General features: G+C 40.4%; 1 long non-coding RNA gene across 4 annotated transcripts in view; it reads left to right on the forward strand.

The window, feature by feature from the left end:
* Nucleotides 1-24,033, forward strand: part of LOC110395582 — a 151,348-nt gene that overhangs the window by 9,978 nt on the left and 117,337 nt on the right. For all 4 annotated transcript variants that reach the window (XR_002436493.1, XR_002436492.1, XR_002436494.1 and 1 more), the window contains exon 2: nucleotides 15,300-15,345. This is a non-coding gene — a long non-coding RNA (uncharacterized LOC110395582). The remainder of the gene's footprint in view (nucleotides 1-15,299; nucleotides 15,346-24,033) is intronic.

The following is a 24,033-nucleotide window of genomic DNA, read 5'->3' on the forward strand; positions in this document are numbered from 1 at the left end:
TGGTGTGTTATCAAAGCTTTACATTACAAGTCTGTTGCCTTTTGGAAATGAGAAAACAAAATGTGACTTGTATTGGAGGGGTCAGGAATAGCTCCTGGTGGTGGCAAAGCCCTGTGTTTGCTGTAACACGTTCCCTTTACTTCTCCCACTTTCTCTCATTATTTGTTATGTTGAACTGAATAAGCGCATAACCTCTAAGGCTGTGGAGCAGATCATTAGGAGTTACTGATTAACACCACGTATCAGTAGCAGATCCCGAGTTCTTCTTTTTACAAACTGAAGGGGTCTGGCTTTATGATTTTTTAATTAGAGTGTAAATATTGCAGCCTCATAAACTGCTTGATTTATAGATGACAGCAAAATTTGCACTTTGGGTGAGGACACGCGAGGCTTCAGATCTGCAGCTTCAGTGTCCCGGTTTGCCTGCACAGCCATCTCGTTCTTCTGCCTTTGAATTCATCATAATCATTATCATTACCTTGCTGGTAGTGCCTGTGTGTTGTTTCTTTACACTGGCAGGACCACTGAAATTCCTTTCTTTTTTTTATTTTTTTTTTAAGCAAAAGGACTCCTCTCATGCTGTACATTTTAACTGATGAAGTCAGTGACAAAAGTTGGAGTGATATTAGTGTCACTGTCAGCCAACAAGGTGAGCTTAAAAATTGATGTTCATTATGAGGATTGCAGAGAAGCTGGGCCAAATTCATCACTGAGCATCACTGTAAATGTCAGAGGGATGAGAGAGATGGTAAATCAAGATTGACAAAGATCTGAGGTGCTGGTGGATAATAGAAGGGTATTTCTGATATCCTTAATGCAAAGTGTTATCAGGTTTTCAAGGATAGAGACTATTTCATCCGAAAGAAGAAATGCCCTGCTCCTTCTCAGGCCGTCTGCAGGGCTTACCTCCTGCAGGCAGCACGAGTTAGGAGATTAACAAGTAGAGGGAATGGTGCTTCACAGAACGGTTCAGTTGGAGGGGACCTTCAAAGATCATTGAGATCAACTGACTGTCCACCTCAGGACTAATCAAAAGTAAAGATTATTATTGAGTACGTTGTCTCTTGAATGCTGGCAGGTAACTCAAGCACCTCACTAGGATTCCTGTTCTGGTGTTTGACCACCTTCATGGGAAACAAATTGTTCCTCTTGTCCAGCCTGAACCTCCTCTGGCACAGCTTTGTGCCCTTCTGCCATCATCTGTCATCATCTGTCATCTGCTGCCGGGGAGAAAACACCAGCACCTCCCTCTCTGCTTCCATTCATTGAGGTGGGGACTGGAATTAATTGGACTTGAACCAATGGTAATAACAAACAGAGCACCAGAAATCCTCCGCAGAATTTGTCCATCAGAATTTAGGACTCATCATGAGTGGCACAGGGAGTTTGGCCGACAAAATGTCCTTGGAACTCACAAAGACTGTGCAAGCACCAAACTTCTTTTTCTCTGCAGATTTTCCTTGCTCTGTCTCCGCTCCCAGCCTGCTTCTGCAGTTTGCTGTCTGCAAGGATAAGCCTACGTGAAGACTCACCTCTCCGCCAGAGCTGTGCTTGTTTCCCAATAGGAAGTACTTTGTGGCTCTACACTAGCTGCCTCCATTAGTTGCCAAGGGCCAAAATACTCAAGTTTGGCCAGGCTTTGGGCTCTTCTTGTTTTGTTTTCTAGTACTGAAATCAGTACAAACTTGATGCCGATGGCAATTGCATTTATGCTTGCAGATTATGGCACCAAGCTTGTGCTGGTAAATGTTTTTGCACGTGGTTAAATCTGCACATTTAATTGCCTAGGGAATAAAATCAGAAGGGGAATGTAGGAAGATAATAACTTGAACCGAACTGGTTTTTTTGTTCCTGTTTAATTTTGAACCTGTTCGACCCCTGCGAGTTCAAAAGTTCACGTCAGTCTTGACCATTATTGAGCTTGTATACTGTTTAGGAGAAACTGTGACTCCAAGTACAGCAAAGGGTCAGAGGACAATAAATCCAATAGAATAAATAAAGTGATAAATGAAGCAGGCTGGGAGAAGGAAAGTGAAAAAATAACACGTATTGGGTGAGTTCGTGGATTATATAATGTTGAAAGGTGTTTTGCCACTGACGACGCTGAGGCTGGGATTTCTTTCATAACACCTGGTCCAAATACCCTGGAATTCAACCAGGATATTTCTATTACTTGCAGTACTCCTGTGTCACTTATAATGAGCTTTAGTTTGTATCTCTAATGCACACTGTAGTTCACAATACCCCTCGGCTGCAACATCTAGCAGCTCAGTCTTTCTGGGATTGAAAAAAAAAAAAAGTGAAATTACAGAGAAGAATGGTTTCTCCTCTTTCTGTATCTCCCCAGAGGCTTCAGAGCCTTAAATGCAGTTATCTTTGCAACCCAGTTTCTTTATGACCCATTTTTTTGTGTGTTTATCGAACTCCTCTATGTTACAAAGGAAGCTGGCATCAAAAATTCCACTGCAAATTTCTTGTGAGAAAGGACCGAGAACGTTTCAATACACGTGTGTGCCTACTGTCTTCAGCCTCCTGAGCAGAAGTCCTTGTATTGTCAAAACTGAATTTGAATTTCAAATCGGAGCATCCTAAAAGTGAATCTGAATGCAATTTGCAAGGGCATCGCATTTTTCCTGGGCTTCCAGTAAGGGAAGTAGTTGGACTCAATGACCTTGCTTTTGAAAGCCCAGAGTTGCATCAGAAAAGTGCAAAAGTTATACAGTGCTAAAGAAGCACCAGGCGCATGTGTCCTGATTAAAATCCAAGTTTCAAGTTTTAGTATTTACTTCATGTTGAAAAATTAAGATAATTTTCCCGAATTCCTCAAGAGGCATTTCTAATCTACCAGAGACCAGACTGGATGGACTAAGTACTTGGAAACTGGAGGAAGCACTCCAACCATTGCAGAAAGTCAGAGCTCTGAAGGAAGGAGAGAAGTGTTTGAAATGCTGCTCTCACATCAGGTCTGGGTATTCAAGCTCAAAGACATTTCTTGTCAGGAAACTAAAAGTGAAAAGAAAAGAAAATCCAAACCCTGCAGAGGAAGAAAAAATTAGAGAACTTGAGTTAGTGATGATTTATCTGATAACAGAAATTCTACTACCCCAATCATTCATGGTTTATTTCTTTGGCATGAAACATTTAAGAGAAATCCAGTGAGCGCCAGTAATTTCACTATTGCAAAAGCCAAATCTTTCATTTAAACTTCAGAGACAATTTTTCCATTTACTTTTCTGCCACTCAAGCAAAGAGAAGAAATCATAAGCTCATTCATACCAGTTCACCTCATCAATTAGAAGAGAAACAGGAGTTGCTTCCAGATGAACAGGAGATGCAGAAGAGGAAAAATATGCTGGAAAATCAAAATAGATTACCTCTAATAACTTTCAGTTAGTGAACTAAGCTTGGACTGGTCACATTGAGGCATCCCTAAACTTTGGGAAAGTCAAGATTTGGAGCTGCCTGTTATAAGAGGATCATCAGGGAACTGGAGAATACTGTACTTAATTAAAGAAGTGCACGAAGAGAACAGAGTGAGCAGTTTGTCTTGTTTAAAAGGAAACAAAATCATAAATTAATGTATTTTCAGCAAAATTTGAAAGCCAGAAACTGAAACCTAAATGTTAAGCTTGTGCTTGCTGCCAAGAGTGCTGTTTGATACTGCACAATTAGTCTGAGTAACACGATAATGGCTGATGAATCCTTTGTGTTGACACAGGCAAGTTAAATGCAGAACATTGTTTGTTTGGTTTTGTTTTTGTCTTTAACACCACCTTTGGCAGCTGAAAAATTGCACAATGTTAAAATGAAACCTTAACGGAGCGCAAAGAAAAACTACAGTTTCCAAAGTCTCCGGTGGGAAAGTTTTTCATATTTGATGCATCAATTCCCAAAGTAAGGTAATTGGAGAAAATTGTGGTGTAATCCTCAATAGAAACATATGTTTCTTATGCAGCAGAGAAAAGTGTTGTCTGAAGCATTCCCTTCAGGAGATAAATGTTTCCCTACTTCGTATCAAAGTTTTTGGATGGGTAGTTAGCCAAGATACTCTTCCTAGTGAAAGAAGGTGAGGCCATGCCCACTGAAAAGCATTCACCTCCAGGCAGGAGGAGGCAGGGCTGGAGCCTTCTGGTGTTGGCTTTGTTGCTGTTTGTTTGTGAGACCTGCAGCCACAGAGGCAGCTGGTGGTGGGGCTGTGGCTCCCTGTTTAAGGACCACGAGTGGTCATGAGTTTTGTTTCTTGTCTTTGTTTCCACTAGGAATGAGCGAAAGGTGATGCTAGTGATGACTGAGGGAACAGAAGGGAATCCCTTCTTCAGAGAAACATGAAGCTTCATAGCATTAAAGGGCAGTCTATCTCTGCCATAACTTGAAACCATAGGTCTGAAACACATGGATTTCATCTACACTGGATGTGAAACAAAAACATAAGGTAGTACTGTACTGAATGTGATGCCGATTTTCTTTCTTCATGTTTTCTCTTATTCTTCCATTTCTTCTGGGAAAAAAAAAATGTGCTGGATGCCCATTAACTCAGCTAAGCCAATTTTTAGTCAACCTTTATCCCAAAATTTAACAGAGATTTTAACAATATATATACTGTGAAATATTCTAATAAGTAATCCATTTTGGAGGAAACCACTTTCACATGAATGCAGAGAAAGTTAGAAAAATAACTACTCATTGTCAACCTGGAATGTACCAAGTTCTTTCCAGGATGCTTTCAACATTTGCATTAATGATTTGGATAGTGAAAGGGATATTAAACTTACTAAATTTGCAAATGATACCAAGCTGGGAGAGTCTGCAGGCAGGTTGCCGGATGAGATTGGAGTTAAAAATCGTCTTTACAAATGGTAGGAATGGCTTGAAGTGGAAAGAGTGCACTCAGTGAGACCAAATGCCAAGCTCTGCCCATAGGTGGAATTGAATATTCTGGCAAACACAAGCCCGAGAATGCATTTTTTTTACAGGAAAGAATCTGAAAGGACTTCAGCAGATATGAAGCTGAACACACTTCAGGAGGAAAAAGCAAATATATTGAGGGCAGAGAGAAGATGTCATGCATCTGAGATGACAAAGAACATTCATCTCTTTTATGAAGCATTGGTGAGACTTCAGCTGTGGTGGCATGCTGTCTCTTGGGTACAGCGAGGAGAAAGCTGCGCCCCATGGGTGAGGTTCAGAGGATCAGAGGTTTGCTGAATGTGGCCTCAAGGACAGACTGGAAGTGTTAGGGAGCATGATCCACAAGCGTCAAATCTGTAAAGGGAAGCTACAGAGAGAAAGGGGAATCTTTTGCTCACAGTGTGCCCTGACTCCAGGCTCCAAAGTAGGACATGTGGGTGTTTGAATTAGCTACTTGGACCCTTCTGTCTGTTTTGGTTTTGTTATTGTTTTGGGAGGTAGGATGGGTCAGGGCACAGGCACTGTAAATGCACTTGAATTCAACCCTGGAAGAGCACCTGAGCATTTTATTTTGCAGAACACCTGGTCTAAGGCCCCTGCAATTAAGGACATAGTATTGAGGAGTACTGGGGAGATAGATGCCATGAGAAACTGTCTCCTCTCTCTCTCTCAGAGGCTGAATATAATTTGTTGTGTAATCTCTCTCCGCCCCAGTTCTCATCCACAAAATATGAGATAATGATGCTCTAGCCTCCTAGGAGGGTTAGAAAACTACATGCTTCAGAGATTGCAAGGTACTGAGGAGAGCCACAGCAAGATAGCTTCTACTGGTGGGACAAAAGTCGTTGTGGCCACAAAGAGCTTTTCCTTGCATCTAGCCTGAGCTTGACGTTCTGTGCTGACAGCGTATGAAAGCATCTGAGAGACTACATACTTCTTCCTGTGAGGGTGAAGGGAGGAGGATGCTTGCTTTGTTCACTCATCTTTGATACATACCATCACATAAGTAGTGCCTCTCCGGAACGCAAGGCACCATTTCATGGCCTGGTACATCTCTGGTTCTTGCCTCCTGAAACAGTACGGTGTGTACCTCTCCTTGCTTTCTGCAGGAACCTAGCCTTGTAAACCAACTGCTTAGGATAAGAAAGAAAACCAAACCAAAAGCAGATTTTCCACACGACAGTGTTGTTTATATCTCCTACAGTGAAAATTAAATGTAAAATTACATCTTTTGAAGATCAAGAAATGACACAGTGGAAGAATATAACTGAGTATATATAAAGGGTAAACTGTAAACTATCAGTGTAGTGCTAAATGAAAGATTTCCTTTCTTTCAGGGCTAATCCCTTCCAGAACAAGATACACTGCTTTTACCATGGGATTCTGTTTTATTTCAAGCATTTCTCTTTAATATTTGCAATGGCTGCATTTCACTGTGCAGTATGGATTCGTCTTGTGCTCTCCAGGTGTGCCGAGTTGTTTGTGCAGATCCAGCAGAGAGAAATCTGTGGTATTCATTGAGAAAGGCCATAATAAAGGGTTGTGAATTAAATACACGCGCAACAGAAAGAGGCTGGGATTTTCCTGTGCAGCTTCACTTTTGAGTTCTGTGCTCAGAAGGGCTTTATTTTGCACCTCTGGCGTTATGGTAAGAGTAGGGTCTGATATCAAGAGCAGCAGGGCCATGCAGCAGCTGAATGCGTGGGCTGGAATTTTGGTTTGTTCGCTGTCTGTTTTGTGAGCAGGCTCTCAGGCATGGTGGCTGCAGGAGCAATTCTGGAGCCTTTCTTTAAAGGAGGAGTCTCCTCCACCGCTGTAGTAGCTCTGTCAGAGGAGCTCTCTTTTGCAGAGGTCGTAACTGCCAACCTGTCAGGTATTTCCAGGAATCTTCAGTCTCCCTGGGGAGCGGCAGGCAGCAGTGTATAATGCCCCAACACTGACATATCACTTACTTAGTTCTGATGGACTTAGCCCCTCCGTGAAGTATGCAGACCGTCTCTGTCTTGTGCAGAATTTGCATTATCTAAAGATCACTATGTATGCTACGGTCCATTCGCCTTTGCAAATGCTGTTTAAATATAGCATCCATAAATAAATGTTAAATAATTCATGAACATAATTTTGTAAATTCTGCTAGGCCGCACCTCTCTAGGGGCATATTTATGAACATGCGTCAGCCTGGAATCAATGTGTCTGCCAAGCGCCCTACCTCTGAGGCAGAATTCCCACATCTAGCCCAAAATGCTGCAAACGACTCTGATTCCACTTCACTAGTCATCCATCATACTGTCACTTTAATTCAGATGCTGCTACTTGTTTTAATAACATACATCTTACACAAAGAATATTGCTAACACAAGATTCTTGAGGTAGATTTTTACAACCTCATAAAATGGTATTAACCCTTTGATCCCTGATATTCTTTTCATACAGCTTTTTTTATGCTTATCAATAACCTGTGTTCACGGGGTCTATTCATGCTGGAGAATCCTACATCAATCACCGCTGTAAAAATATTATTCCTCCAGCATTACCCTAAAGAATTATGGAAAGAATAAAAGTGTTATTGCAGGAATTATTTAGCAAACAATAGGTGGATAAAATGTATTATGGTAAGTGTTAAATTATATCACCTCATTATAGGAAACTACCTGAGATAGCACAGAAGGTAGTTCAGTGCTTTTTCTAAGTAGTTCAGAGAGAACAATAGCAGAATCCCACAAAAGGCTTTGCTACGAAACCCTGGAATGACAAGGCAAATGATGTATTATAAAATAAAGTGACAGTGAGAGGGAAAAAAAGGAAATTCTACCTATTTCTGAATTGCACCTGGATATATTTTGGGGGCTGAAGGGTGGAGAGTAGTTGTAATTTACACTTAGCTCTTTGACACTTGAGTATTTAAGGGGTATAATTTTTTTTGCTGGTCTTTATGGAAATACCTTCCTGGTTGTAACAGAGAGAAACAGGGACTAAGCAGTTTCAAAAAACATTTTGCTTCTGTTCTGAATAATGCAGATGCAAAGTTATTTCTTTCTTCCTTCTCCCTGCTCTTTTTCTTTGCAGTCAGCACTAGCAATTAGAAAATATTCTACCGAAATGCTCGATGAAACCAATTACTAAAATCATTCCCATATTTTAGGTATTATTAAGGATACCTAAACAAGGTTGGGTTCCGTGATTTCACCAACTAGACTCTTATCAGCTAATGCAGATTTAGAGAGGGAAAAAAAAAGCATAATGTTACGCTGGGCTCATGGGATTCATTTGATCAACATGATTAAATTATTTCCTTACTCAGCTAGAAGGAAATTACTAGTAACCAGACATTATGTGTCTGTTAATTATGTGCAATAAGGTTCTCTGCTATCACACCAGCTCTTGCATTCATGTTCTGTGTGTTTTAAAGGCATTCTGATTTCTAAAATGTAAATATTGAAAGGGAGCAGCTATAATTTTCTTTCACTTATTTCATAAATATACAATGTGCCAAAAAGCACTTGTGAAAAAGCAGCTGTTTGTCCTTGTGCTAATGGTAGTCAAGTTTGTGGAGATGACATGCCAGCATTTCACATGCTTTGGGTCGCCCCTACCGGGAGGGTTCTTTTGTGTTGCAATAGTTTGTTGTTTTGTTGGTTTTTTTTTAAAGTGGGATCATTTATTTTAGTAAGGAATGTGAAGGAGAGTTTGCTGGAAACCTGTAATATTGCTTGAAACAGTTAATCTCCCTGATGCGACGTCTGCTCACCTATGCATTGTCTTTGTGCCAGATCTACATTCTGCTCTGATGCTGCCCAATCTAGGATTTCAAAAGGATTTTTTATAAAGGAAGAAACAACATATGGTACAAGAGGGGCCTTATTCTTTTTCTAATGAAATGATGGGCTTCTGTTTCATATTAAAGTGTTAATAGGTCTGAAATTAGGTCTCAAAAAAGAGAATAGTGCTTTTAAAATTCTTAATATGATTCATTATCTGCAGTCAAAACCAGATGACATTTATTTTTATCCAAAAAAAAAAAAAAAAAACAGGCCAGAGGAGAAAAAAAAATGTTGGATTCAGACTCTGATTTATTGAACGGAAAGCTCTTTAGAATCAGAGCTTGGACTGGAGGCTGGAGGTTTTGTTTGAGTTTGAGAAGCTTCATATGTTTATGAAATCTAAACAAATATTTCAAAGAAGGTGGTGTCACATTTGAAGTAAGTGATCCTATTAGGCACTGGGATACGGCTGCTTTGTTGAAGGACTGGGCAGCATTTTATGTATGATAGTGCTGTGTACTGCTAATATACCGAGACATTACTTTCATCCGAAACGCCGATAGGACTGAACTTCTCTCATGCACTTTGGCTTTCAGTGTTAATAATAAATGAATAAAGTTCAGAGGATAGAAGCTAAATGGATACTGTGCTTTAAAAGAATGAATTTTAACTAACGGCATGCCAAGCTATTCAGAAAGAAGCGAAAGACAGCAAATGGAGGTATTCACTGGGAGTGGGTGAGAAGGCTGTAAGGTGAAATTCAGACACGAATTAAAGTACATGTTAGCTGGAAATTAGGAAGGTTCAGTGATGGTCCCTTGATGATGTGGATTTTCAGTGCACCAATTTTGCCACAGTTAGGTCCCCAAGAGTAGCCTTCTCTTCCACGTCCAGTGATTTGATACCATTATCTTAGAGCACGTCTACCAAGGAAGTAAGCATCATCCTAATGCTTTTTGTATGTCTTAGGTGCTGCTAGCAGGCATCCCAAAAGGTCCTTTCTCTGGAAGCATCGTCTGGGTGATGCCATCAGACTTTCTTTGTCTGGTTATTGCAAACCACTAAGCTGTACTGTTGTTATTCTTGACCAAGAAAATTTGTCAGTGGTTCAAACCCTCAGTTACTGTCAGTTAGCTTCAATATTACGATGTCACTTCCATCAGCAGTAGATCTGCCTGGGTTTGTGTAAGTTTCATTTGTAATGTTTGGTAAAAGGCATCTAAGAACAAAATCATCCCGTTTTCATGTAGCCTTTGCCAATGGCTTCTCTCCCGCTCTGTTCATCTCATCTCTAGATACTGTAACTGGTAATCCCAGAAGTCCAGGCATTTGTGGGTGCTACCAAACTCTGGAAATGCAAAGCACCATTGTGTGTAAGTAGCACCGTGTCAAAAGTCACAAAACAACTATCCTCAGCTCTTTCTGAAGGATACAAAAAGAATTATATAGTGAAAAGCTAATCCCAAAATGATGTGCATATATGTGGAGTGGTACGCCTGACATTCACATTAATACCAAATGAGTTCATCATGATTAATGTTATTGCATTAAATATCGAAGGAATTAATAATGATTAGACCATTATTTTAAAGGGTTACCAACATGACACCAGCTCATTTTTTAACAGCTGTAGACAGTTGGTTTTGGACTTTTTCCTCTCTGCACATTTCCAGTCTTCACCTTCTACCGAATATACTCACTTGGAATTTCATCTTATTGAATTTATGATTTTATGGCTGTGTTTCCTGCCAGGGCTAAATCCAAGTCCCAATGAAGTCATTAGGAGCTTTGCTATTCGCTTTCAGTGCTGCAAAAAGCTGAGGCCTGATCCTACTTTCCCTGGAGTGACAAGCACTATTTCCATCGGCTTCAGAAGACTTTTACATGCGCCCTAGATCCTAGGAAGAAACTAGGAGTATATTAGCTTATTGTTATTACTGATATTTAAAACGTAAGGAAGATTTCTCTATCACGTATCAGATACATGTGTGGAAAAACAGAAGGAATAACAATTAAAAATTGAGTAGTGAACAAACCAAAGGTGTAAATTCTCCCAGAAAACTCCCAAAAAACACGAGGAGGAGTTGTGATAAAACTTGAGTGAATGGCTTCACTTTGTTGCATGCTGCAGCCCCGCACATTGGGATAGATCAGACCTGGGGATGGGGAAAAAGTTCCAAGCAGTCTGCTAGGAAAATCCACCTGCCTGAGTTTGGGAGGAAATTTGCCTTGTGAAGTAAACATGCTGGCCCGAAAGAGGGGACAGTTACCCAGCACAAAAGGATTCTCTTTGTGCAGCAGCTTACACCTCATATGGGACAGATGTGAAGATGAAGATGTTCTTGCTTGTTTTCTGCCCTTCAGCATTTCATTTTTAATAAATACTCCCTTCTCTGTTTTTAGAGGGAATCTCTGCTTGAGGAAACATGCACTATGTGCATTCTTCTTCTTCTGACAAAAAGAAAAAAAAATGCCTTTGGAGAGATCAATAGGAAAGTCCAAATTACATGTGCAGCATTGTGTTTTAAATAAAACTGGCTTAACGGGGCTAAAAAAAAAAAAAAGTAAGATGCAAACTTTGCAAATAGGAAAAATGCCTAAGCCAGATGATTTAGAGGTATGTATCGTATAGGAGTGGCTGCCAACAATTGGGTAATAAGCTGTTTTTTGATGCACAAATAGTATTATATTCCATTCCACACTTTTAATAAAACAAAAGCCAAAATTTCTTGTAAATTATCTATTCAGTAAAAACTCCTAAGACCTGTTTAATCTGTTTTGAAGTACTAATATTTCATAGGCGATATTTAAAAATAGCATATATCAAAGTGTATGATTTACAAAGAGAAGAAAGAAAATATTTTTCCATTTCCAATCTGAAATCCTTGGATGGAAAGATAAATCTTTTAACATTTGTCTGCTTTTCTTTACTTTTTGTCTCTGCTGATTTTTCACAGGCCTCAGCTAAGATTAAATTGCTTCTTGATCAGCTGCTGGTGATTAGTCATTTCATCCCCTTCACAGAAAAGTAGATTAGGAGTAACAGTTTGGCTGTGATTTTTTTCCTGTTTTCTTTGTTTAGAATTTTTCTGTAGTTGCTCTGTAAAAATGGTAGCTCTGGGTTTTCACTTCGGCTTTTATTCTGCAGTGCAAGAAATTCAAGAAAAGAGAGGATTAAATTGGTTGCCAGAAACTCTCATTATAATGTTGTCTTTCCTGTAGGTCTTCCTGTTGTGTCTAAGAACTACCAAGCTTTTTAGCTATATATATGTGCATTAGGAATTAAATATCAAAGGCTACTCTGTAGCATTGAGGCTCTTGGCTGCAAAGCTGCCCACTTTGTTAAACGTTTTTGCCTTCAAAACTAAGATGATGGTGTGGAGAGTGCCACTTGGGTATGGCCCATAACCTATGAAAATACTTCGTCCTTCCCAGGGAGCTGGCCAAGAGAATGCTGGATAAATTGGGGCTAGAACATGTAAGGGCTAGGTCTGAAGCCTGAGCAATATAGGTGGTAGAGCTGCTGCTTGATGTCAAGCATTCAGTTACCTTAGTGTGCATGCTACATATGCGCATCACACTTGCTATGTCCATTCTGCTCAGCTTTTCTATGAGTGTGGTATCTTTTTCTTTCAGTCGATGTCAGCAGACAATGGCAGCACTTGCCACCTCTAAAAAATCGGACCACAGAAGTCTGAATGTAAAGTTCTGACTCAAAGTCCCCTTTTTAAAATCTCCTATTTAAATCCACACTTAAATTTCATGGAAGGTATAAAGAGTAGATTTCAGTGGACAGGCATCAATAAGGATATTTTTCTCTACCAGATCAATATGTACCACCTTGAAAAATCTGAGTCCAGCTGTATTTAGCCAGATCCATATATTATGTATGAATTAGTCTCTGAATTGGGCGTTATGATCAAATATAGTGACAGTAAAATAACATGCATGGGATCTTTTGTGTAGAAGAATTTGCATACCAGAGAGTTGTATCCAGTCATATCAATAGCAGTACATTCAGATATGATTGTTTTTGTTGTTTCTGTTATGTGTGATTTTCTGTGTGATAAAAATTCCTGAAAAAAATGCATCTTAAAAAAAAAAGCATACTTTCAGATATGGATGGTATGCAATTCTGGGCTGACTGAAGAGAAATGTGTGTGTGTGAATGCGCTTTGTAAGGTACGTTGTGACCACTGGTATGTTGTACAAAACCAAGTTATTAGGTCTGCTAGGAGTGTTTTTTAATTATTACAGTGTAAAATCAAAACACTGTCTGTATACTTTAATTCTGGTCATCCAGTTGTGTGGTGTTGTTTTTGTTTGTGTGTTAATCTGGAGCAATTTCCAGCAATTTCTGTCCATTCCAGGGCCTTGCAGCAGTAGGCTCTGTGCAGGGAAGATAGTTCAGAGATGTGTCCTGCTTGATTACCAGGGGGACTGGAAAGCAGCAGGTCGGAGAAGGCTGGGGATGGCAAGCCCATTGGCATGGTGAGGGATATGTCGACCCAGCAGGTCTCAGGGCACTGCTTGGCTGGCTGATGCCAAGTAGATCCAACACTTGTCAAAGCTTGTGTGGCAGTAGAAAGTTTTAAATGCCTATCTCTGGCCACAGCCCTCATTTCAGAGGAGACAGGAATGTGACTGTGGCCTTCCCCAGTGTCACTGGCACACTATCTGGGCGCCCATGGGGCTCTGGCTTGCCCGTCCCCATGTCTTTCCTACAGCAGGTCAGCGAGACTTATAGCAGTCTAAACTGGGAGAGTGTTACCTACTTAAACTGTTTTTCTGACTTAATAAGAATTTTTCATCTACAGCAAGCCATTTTAAAATATTGTCTATACACAAACAGTCATTCTGAATAATAGGCCTGCACACAGTAAATGTCAGCTCTTTAAATCACAGAGGACTTCGGAAGCGGAGTAGAGAATGCTTCATAACAGTTTAAACTTCAGCCTCCCATTTATTATGTATGTGTTTATAAATCTCCGAGGGGCACTCTTTTTCCTTCTGGAAAACCCAAAGGAGCAGAGTTGTTTGTCAGCAGAGCTGGGTGCTGTGGCTGCTCCTCTGCATTCTGACCCCATTTGGTTTCAAGGTTGGTATCCAAGGTTGTGCCTGAGGAAATTTTATTTATTTTCTCCTAATCAGCAGCATATGAGACCTTTTGTTTCTAGAGAGATAATACCAGGAGAAGAAGAAGTGGCGAGGAGTCAACAGCATAGTGTTGCGTTGCGTTTTCTTTTTCAGTCTGAACATGAGTAATCACCACCTTTAGAAAAGGGCTTTCTGTTTGTCACATAGGAAGAGTGTAAGGGTATCTCGCACAGCAATGGCTTTGAAAAATTTCTTCAGCGTTCTCATCCATCTTGGTTAGTATGAATACTTTAGCATTAAATGGAGAAAAGGAGAATCCATCAATAGTTAATAACTGACCTTAAGATAGGAATTCAAAGTTCACTACAATTAAACCCAAGTGTCAGCATAACCCACGAGGGAGGCTATCAATATATTTGACTATACCTACCCATAGATAGCAGATTTAAATTCTATAAGAGAGAGAGCTGTGCATTATTCCTAATAAAAACATATCGTTGCACTGTCTTACATCCCAGACAAAACACAGAAGTTCTGTGTTATGAATGATAGTGGGAGAAAGCATACTGAAGAGCAAATGTGATTCTGGATGGAATTTCATCTCATGACTCTACTGTAAACCAGATGTTTGTCAGATTCAGTGGGAGAATGTATCCATCTTGAAATTTTTAATAAGGTTATGTAAAAGATTAAAAGCAAACATTTACAATGTGTTGGATTTAAAGGCAATTGTACTTCTCTTAAATTTGTTTTTTTGCTCGGTAGATCATTGAAATATTTACATAATCTATCTATGGTGTGGTGCACCTCATGGATGGCTTCTTTCATTATGATGTTTGATATTCATCCACAACATCAGAAAAACAAAACATAAAAAGGCTGTTCCACAGACATAAACAATACTTGTGATGTAAAAAATATGCTCTATTATTAAAAAAAAAATGTTTTGCAGCCAAACCTCTGAGTCGTGGAGTAAGAGTCTGACACTTGAAGAAGAGAATTACATTTCCCTATAGAGTTCAGTGCTAGATTCACCCCAAGGGAAATTGCTCTGGATAGGAAGCCAGTATGTTGTCACTCTTGCTGCTGCAGCTGATTTTTCCTTCAGTTTCTGTCCCCTTCCAAAGGAAAAGCAAAGCTTAGAAAAAAAAAGAGCGGAGAGAGAGGAGAAGTGAAATCTTTATTTTGTAGCTGAGACCTCATAAGTGATTACTATGCAGTTGCTAATTTGTTCGTGCCAGCATCCTTGTAATACCAGTGGGGCAACTTCTTGGACCTACATTCAGGGCCAGTAAATCTCAAGGACTCCTGTCCTTTCTACTGTCTTTTTGTTTGGCATTTTGCAAGGGAACTTCATAGCAGGGTGTGTCTGTACACAGAGATATACACAGAGAAGCTGCAAGGATATGGCATTATACTACTTTTGAAAAAAATGATGAGCCGGCCTGTGCGAAGGATTTTTGAGGTTTTTACATGAAATAGCATTTACAGGAATTGGAATATGTGTTAATCATACTATCTCTTTCATTGCAGGAGATTCCCTCTGCTCAGCGCATAATTCATGGGGATCAAGGACAAAGTAAGTGAAACTAGTGAAATGTGAGAATAACTCTTCCTCTGATGTATCTCCCATGTAGCTACAGGATGCGTGAGTCAATTTGGACTTCAGTTGTGATATTTTAATACACCAACCAACTTATTGTGAATTGTAACTAATGTCTATAGCACTTTAATTATTTCTGGTACCACCAAGATCTGTCGAATACAAAATCCCCACCAAGTCAGAAGACACTGTTAATGGTGAGATATAATGTACTAAACCGAGGAAGTAGGCTTTTGAATGGGGTGCTAATTCAACTGCATTATGGACCATTTATGGCCCAGATGGATTATTACAAATGGAAGATATTGCTGATGATTGCTATACCTAAGTTAATGATGTGCTAGAAACCTTGACTCTCAGTAGCTGAGAATTGTGCTGCTGTAGTCTGCTGTGCACAGCTTTTCTGCCTGTCTTTCTCTCAGCCAGCCCTTCTGCATCGGATAGCCTGGGATGGTTCAGCATTGCCAGTGCAAAACTCAAGGAGACCTTAAGTTGCATGTGGAGAGGTCAAACATGCTACGGAGATTACTAATTTAGAGCCCTTAACTGCATTGTTTACTAGAAAACTACTAGTAATGTCTCTGTGGAAAAAAAGCAAAAGCTGTCTGTTAGTAGTCCGAGATGCACAACAAGGGTTGTTTCTGTTTGTTTGCTTGGGTCGTGGTAGGCTTGGGAGGACAATGTGTGTGTATCTGTGGGAGAAAGGAAAAAAAATACTGGAATACTGTCCTGAAGACTTGATCCAAAACTTTTCCGCAGCTCTCTTCTTGACACTAATTGGACACCTCCTATCAGTATAGAACGTCCCCTGAATATTTAGTGAGAACAGTTTAAAGAGTTGGAGAGATGATTTTCTCAGCAAACTCCCTATATTCATGTAGTTGGCAAGACAGGGAAAGTCGTCAATGTCTTGGCTCCCATTTATGTTTGACAAATAGCACCACGATTATTACCCTGTTGAGATACTGAAATGTATCTCAAAAGCCCTAAGCAGGATGGTTGCTGAGAAGTATTTCTTGCATTGAGTAATGTAATTTTACAGCCTTGAGATTGTCTTGGAGAACGTTACTAAGTTAAAAATGTCAGCCAAGATCAAAGCATAGTGAAAAATACATTGCTGAAGCACCGAATCAGAGGTTAGGGGTAGCAGACCCCTCCTAGGAGACTGTGTCCAGAGCCGGTACACACTTATCCCTCCCACTGGCCCCTGACCACGTTAGCTAATCTTGTTTTAGAGATATAGCACAGGAAAAGATAAAACATGAAATGGCTGAATCTGACTTACTTTGAATGTCTGTCAAGTTTCATGTCTTTTAAGTCCTAAACAGATTTCTTTCACTTATATGAGTCACTCTGTGGCAGGTCTACATAAATCAGAAAGCAGTCTGGGAGAAGGTCCTTTACTTGCCAGATTCCCGTATCACAGGTTCCAGTAGAGCACCTAGTTACATGTGTATATGCTGAAGGGATTTGGGATTCAGTAATTGTCGTGGAGTGGGACTTTCCTCATAGCTAAATACCCCGGGGAACAAGTTGCAAAGGTTAGCTGTATCTGTCAGGTTTTTCGAGTACAACGAAGAATCTTGTCCATTCGGTCTAAATAAAGTGTAATCTCAGCTGCATGGGTCAAATATTCCAAGTTCATTTACCAAATCACTGGCCAAATGTCACAAGTTCCAGGCAGACTTAAAATAGAGCAATGCAATCTATCAATACTTAAGCATATTGGAGGGAGAGCATCATGGCTGGGAGTGTTATTTATTCAGTGAAGCACATGCTAAATTGAACAGCATGCTTTGGATAGAGAGGATGAGGGTCTAGCTTTTTTATTTCCATATAGAGAGATTTTATACTCAAAAGAACTGTAACAAAAGCCATTTAGACTCATTTGCAGTCCAAGTGTATTATTGCTCCCTGTTACGCTAAAAGTCTTAAGGAAAACAAGTTTTTGCTGATAATTTTCAGTTCAGATTGGACCTGTGTGGGCTTATAAGGTCATTCGCTTGACTGAGCAGCCACGGACGTTGCACAGTGGGAAGTGGGCAGGGCTAGTGCTTGACAGCTGTTCTTGGGAGTGATGGCCATATGTATCCCTTGCCACAGGACTGGTTTTCTGATTGAGATCATTCATTTGTGGAAATACATGCCTGCTCTTTGAGGGATGATGCTGTAAATTCAAAATAACGTGGAGTTGCATTGGGTTTGCACAGGAGCAAGTGGGCTCTGCTGGTATCTGTATGACAGCTCCAACTGGCACAGGGTCAGTTGTCCCACTGAACCTTCCCCTTCCACCAAAAGGTTGCCATGATCAGGAAAAGGGGAAGAAGAGTGTCTTCCCATAATGAGTAGAATGGTTTAGATGCTCCTCGTGAGGCTTTTTTTCTTGCCTTAGTCATGTGGCATGTCAGTGGGCAAGGCTCCTGCTCCGGGTGTGCACCAGCACCTGTGTGTGCTCAGAGGAAAGGTATTTCTGTCTCTGTGCCTCTGTCTCCTTCTTCCTCTGTCTGGCTCATCCACTTATCTCGTAGGCTTTGTTATCACTGAGAATGCCTCTCATTGTGCTCAGATACTGTGCCTATCAGAGTGATCTTGTTTGAGATATCTTCATTTCACAGATGAATATAACCAAGCACGCAACAACCCTTAAAGGCCTTTGCTAAGATTGCAAAGTGAGGTAATGTGAGAATTATGATTGCCTGTACACACTGAATTCAGCCTCGTTGTGCATATGTGTCAAGATACAATCTTTAGTGACGTGTTCACTCATTATTTCTTCCACAGTCCGCTTTTCTTAGCTGTCAGTCTGTTCTTCTAACTCACTTGCTCTGTGTTCTTTCCTAGGCCTTTAAAATAGCAGCCTGAAAGCACAGAAATGCTGTTGTGCTGACATTCATGTGAGCCATCACTATCTTGACATTTTGTGGTGTTCTTTTTTTTTTTTTTTCCCTTTATTTTTAGAGGGCTAAAACCACAAAAGTTGAATCTTACTACCTCTACAGAGCATACTCAGTTCATGAAGCAAAAAGGTAGCAGTCCCATGAGCAGGACAAGTCTTCATGCCCTGCAAGGTTCAGCAGGCAGCCAAGGCACCTCCTTGCCTCCTGTCTCTTCATTGTATGCTCTGCCAAAATCCATGTGTTTCATCAGCCTTTGAAGCTGCACTGATGCTGCGTGGTATCATGGTACTATCACGTGAGACAGACCAAATGGATGTATTTTGAATTGATTCTTGTCCTGCGCTATAGCTGCGAAGTACCATGGCTGTTGTGAGAGAAGAGAGTTCATCTACAGCCACAGGTAATTAACACATTGCTGACACGACACAAGTGAAGGCACTGCTCTGTCTGCAGTTCAGCAGGTGTAAGAGTGACCTGTTGCTGCCAGGCAGTCCACTTTTTCTTACCACTCGCCGTTCCCATTATCATGTTTTTATAGTTTTCCTTACTGCTCTTCAATGCAGGCCTCAGAGGTTCAGAGTGGCCAGGTGGGCAATTAAAACACGTGTGGCTGGACTTCCTCCTGCTCTTGAATCCTTGCCCACATTAACCTAGAATAAATTTTGACACATAGAAACAATGAGCAGCTTCGTAATAGTGTAGTTAACAACAGCTTGGGGTTTTTTTGTTTGTTTTTCTGGAGTCAAGCTTGCAGGTATGCAGGGCTTTACTAAGGCTTTATTTCCATTAGCTTTGCAATCCACGGCATTTATAAATTCATAACTCTAATCTCCCCCTTTTTTAACTAAATCCATGAGTAATACACTCAGTCCAACCCGATTGTACCTGCTCTAGCACAGGTGTCAAACTGCTGTGGAAATAAATGGTGGTTGCCTCTGAAAAAAGAAAAGAATTCTTCAAGAAGTAACCCTCAGACATGCTGCTGTTGCTGTTTGTAAAGCTGTTGTCTTTCATCAACTTTTTTTTGCAGAAGATTTTGAAAAGCCATTTGGAATTGTATAAATATGTGAATATAATTGGCTTTCCAATTCCGCAGCTTATCAGAAGGAGAAAGAGAGAAGGGGGGAAACCCCTAGATATTTCAAAGACAATACATGCATTTGATATAATAGTCTATGATTTTGTCTTTTGTTGTTTAACCCAGGATTGAAGAAACAGATGGTAAGGTTTTCTAGGAAGCTTAAAACAGAAGCCAAGCTAATACAAAACTGTTTAGCTATCAGACAGGGTAAATCCATTCTGTCGCTTTTTTTTTTTTTTTTCCCCAAATCACAACCCATCAAAAGAAAGGTTTAGCTTCATAAAAAGATATTTACCAGGAAGCTTTTTTGCGAAGGAGAAGGGCATGCTTTGTTAAACCAGATGCATTTTATTTTTCCTGGAACCAAGATTTATGAAAGCAGTGTGCTCATATTTCTCCATATACAGTAATTGGAACTCATTATGCTAATTGTATTTCCATTATCACTAATTAACAATCATAGTGACCTGGCCCACAGTCTAATTTGTCTTTAATCTGTTTTTGTATAGGGAGTTTTACCCTGTAATTTCAAGGTGATAATTCTATTCTGCACAACTTTATTGAATAGTGGAATGTAATACTTGTAATATTTAGGGCTGTTCCCAATCAGATAGTTCAAAGGGAATGGGAAGGGAATTTATACCTGTTTGTGCTGTGGCATTAGTGGATCTGACTCCCTTTGGTACTCTGAGTAACCTACCCGTGTTAGACTTAACCTGTGTTCAGCTTATCTGGAGTAACTGGAGCTTGGTCAGCATCTTCTGATGAGGTCTGCGAGCTGTGAAGGAATGTGTGTGTGCTTATTGGTGGATAAATCTGTGTGAATCTGCCATTTTTTTTCACTTTCTGACACTTCACCTGCAGGAAAACAAGATCTTCCTTAAATGGTGATTTTGGTGTAGTAGAAAACACGTCCTATGTCTTGAGGGGGAAACCCCCCCTCTGAGCTTAGCATGTAAAGTGTTCTTTTTATTTTTTTTTTTCTCTTTTTACTTAAACAACAGCTAAGTCCTTGTTCACTTTTTCTCCAGGGTTTGCTGGCATTCAGATGTTCCAGGTGTTTTTTTTGTCATCATTTTCAGTGTGAGAGAAACAAGCGGCGCTGTGCCACTGGGGTTTTGCAAACCCTACCGCCCATCCCTCTCTAGTCTATAACAAAAACACTCTCAGCGACTTATTCCTGGTGACCCTAATATTTTTCTGCGGTGCTGCTCACCTGCTGCCCTTTTTCCTCTGCTGATTCACTGGCTGTACATGGCTGCTGATGTCACGTTGTCCCCATCTTACTCCCTGATCGATTTATACCAATAATACTGTGCTGTGCAAGTCCTCTCCCTTAAATCCCGGGCTTATTTCTTGGCTTTCTATCCACACCGGGTTCCACCTTTCAGCGAGGTGGGTGCTAAATTTATCCGATTAGCTGTATTATCCTATACCCTTTGCACTGCCCCCGCTGTGTTTTGTCACTGAGGACTTTTGAAGCTGGGAGCGACTCTAATCTGAGTCATTGATCTCTATGCCTGCTTCCAGCCTAACCCTTTCTGTCCCAGGGTCTCTGAGTAAAGGAAATGTATATTGTTTGGTGTCAATATGGCTCAACGGCTTGACATTGCTTGTTGATTTGGCCTTGCATGGGTTTGAAAATATATATATATATATAGACACACACGAGTCTGCATGTGAGGATATGTATAAATTTATATAGAGGTACACATATATGCATACATACATACATCTTTTGCCCTCCTGGTTACTTTCCAGCTTATTTCTCCTGTTGCAGCTCTCTCCCCTCAGAGCCTTGATATCCTCCTAAATGCCACTTCCCTGCTTTAGGAAGAGATGAGTCATTTCGGTGTCACAAATCCTCGCAGCTCCTTGTCTTCCCCCTGGAATGTGTCACCTCCTGAATCCACAAGTGAGCCCCAGTTGTGTGTGACCCTCCCTCTCAGCTCTCTGGGGGAGCTGGTAGAGCTCCAAGGGTCTGATCCCTCTTCAGCTGCCTGCATGGCACAGCTTTGTGCAATAAATGCTGCTCCTTCACCAGCACATAAATCAAAGAGTACCACCTAATCAACAAAATAATCTTAATCAATGCTTTCACCGTCTGGCTTTCCCTAGCAAATATAACTCCCTGTTGATGCTTCCCATCCTCCCTTCTGTTATACCAGATGGTGTATGTTCCACTCTTTTTATTATCCTTCCCTGACCACGACACTTTGCTCAGTCCAGAGATCTTCATACCGCATCCCCTGAGTGTTCTCTTCAGCAGCTCTGTCCTGCTCATTGCATCTTGATGTTCCAAGCATCTTGCACTAATGACCCTCTTTCCCCCACCCCCTTCACATTGACGTTTTTCACAATGCTCATTCCCATAGGTTGGTCAGCTGATATCTGGTAGCACATATGCTTTAACCATCAGATATCCTAAATGACCTCTGGTTTTATTGTTGGCAGCATGTAGGCTGATTTTATTCTTCCATGTTACAGCTTCCTAAATTCTTCAGGATAAACGCAGAGTGTAGTAACCTCTTCTTTTCAGATTACAGAAGTCGATCTGCTTCGCATTATCTACAATTACCTTGTTGCTGGATAGGATGACGTAATAATGTAGGCATCGAGTCAGAAGAATTGAACTTCCTAGACATACAGTTCCATGGCTTTGTCTTTCTAAGGTGTTTATTCCGAGGAACAAGCTGCATGTTTGTGCTTTAAAAAGGAAAACAATCATCTGAAAATTTCAAGCAGGAGCCCTAGCAGAATGTCACGCTACGTGGGCTGTGTGTTCTGTGGCATTTTCTGGGGCATTTAGTAAACAGCATAAGATAGGCTTAATCAAGTTAGCAAGTTTTCTTGTTGCATGTACAGAAATCCTCCCCGCTCTTATCTTCCTGTGTAAAAATGAAGGCTTTTACTGTTATAGGCTCTCCAGAAGCTGCAGCCTTCTTTCCTCAAGTGCTATGACAGATCAACACTGAATTTGGCATGTGTATACTCCGTAACTCACATCCTGAGTCATGCAGTAACCTCTCCTCTGCTCCTGCACTACGTAACATTGAGTAAATGAGACCAGCTTGACTTCAGAGCTTCTTAGGGCAGCAGCAGTGAAATTCAGCAGCAACGAATCCCAGGCGGGATGGTCCCAAGTTCAGCTTAGCTCTCATTTGAAACATTTGGGTAGAGAAACATAATCTCCCTACGCCATCCGCCTTTCTAGGCTGCAGTTCTGGTCTCCCTGAGCACGTGCTCACTTAATACAATTTGTTGCTAATGTAATAGACATGTGGAGTTGAAAGAGAGGCTGAGTATCTAAATTGCAAAGACCACAAATCAGTCACTGAGTAGATAGATACGCTAAGTGAACTCCATTTTTCTGGAGTATCTGACAGAACTGGAAATCACAATGCAGAGAGATTTTATCACAGAGGATTTTCAATTTGTTGCTTGGAAAGATGGGTCAGTAAGCCTCCTCTTTATCCCTAATGACTAAAGAATGTAAATAATCTTGTTGCAACCATTTTTCATGTATATTTTGTATCTAGATGAGGTATATTGCTTTCTAGGTATTTTTTTCCCAACCTGGGAGCATAAGATTTTTTTTTGTACTCCTGTTAAAAGAGGCACTGCAGACTAATAACTGTTTCATTCATCATAGAGGTTGATACAGCTAACATTTCAAGTGATATTGTCTGCCAGTAATACTCAATTCCATTGTTGAAGACTGCAGTGCCCAGAGAATGTTTTTCTCATAAAGGTAGGCTGTAGGGAAATGTAAGGGCTATTTAGTTGTTACGCCAAAGCAGAGACCATAATCTAGTGTCAGAAGGGTTTTACCGGCTACTTATTCTAAAAAAGAGTCTAAACTTTGCCTTCTGCTTCTTAACTATTCAATAAAAATGTTTAGCAACTGCAGTGATTTGTGTCACACTTTCACTTCACGTGTTGCCATTTTGGGAAATACTGTTCTTTGCCTTTGTTCCTCTATTCTTGTGGCTGGTGGCAAACCAGATCTTGAAACATTTATTGCTGTCTGATATAGGATTATATGCTCAGAGAAGAAAAAAATGTAGTCTGCATAACTCTGAAGCAGCAGAACAATTACTAGGATGTTATGAATAGGAGGGACCTTTGCGAGCAAAATGCCTGTGGAACATCCCTGAAGGCCTGCTTGAAGTCCAGCAGTTGTGGCTTACTCTCAGACACATTTTATGACTTTTTTGACATGACTTTGATTTAGAAATTTCCAGTGGTGGAGCATCTACTGCGAACTTTAATTGGTTGTTTTCTCTGTAAGGAAAACAATAAGAAGTGCACCATGTTCTGAACCTTAATTTGTCTAATTTGAACTTCAAGCTATTGAATCTTGTTAAGCCTTTGTCAGCTAGATTGAAGAGTCATCAATTATCAATTTTCATTCCCTTTGATAATAGATACTTATAGACTAATAAATTATCCTTTAACCTTTTCTTCATTAAGCTAATAGATTGAGCACCAGGAGTCTCTCACTTCAAGGCATATTTTCCATTTTTTTTATTCATTCATGTGACTCTTGAGTTCTCTCCAATTTTTCAGTGTTCTTGTAAAGTACATGAATAAGAACCAAGTGTACTTGCGCTATAGTTCCTCCACCAGAATCAAGGATGCATTGGCACAGCTTTCCTATATACTTACTTGCAATTCTTATGTTTA

This window comes from Numida meleagris, chromosome 3 (genome assembly GCF_002078875.1).
Source record: "Numida meleagris isolate 19003 breed g44 Domestic line chromosome 3, NumMel1.0, whole genome shotgun sequence".
In the NCBI taxonomy this organism is placed as follows: Eukaryota; Metazoa; Chordata; class Aves; order Galliformes; family Numididae; genus Numida; species Numida meleagris.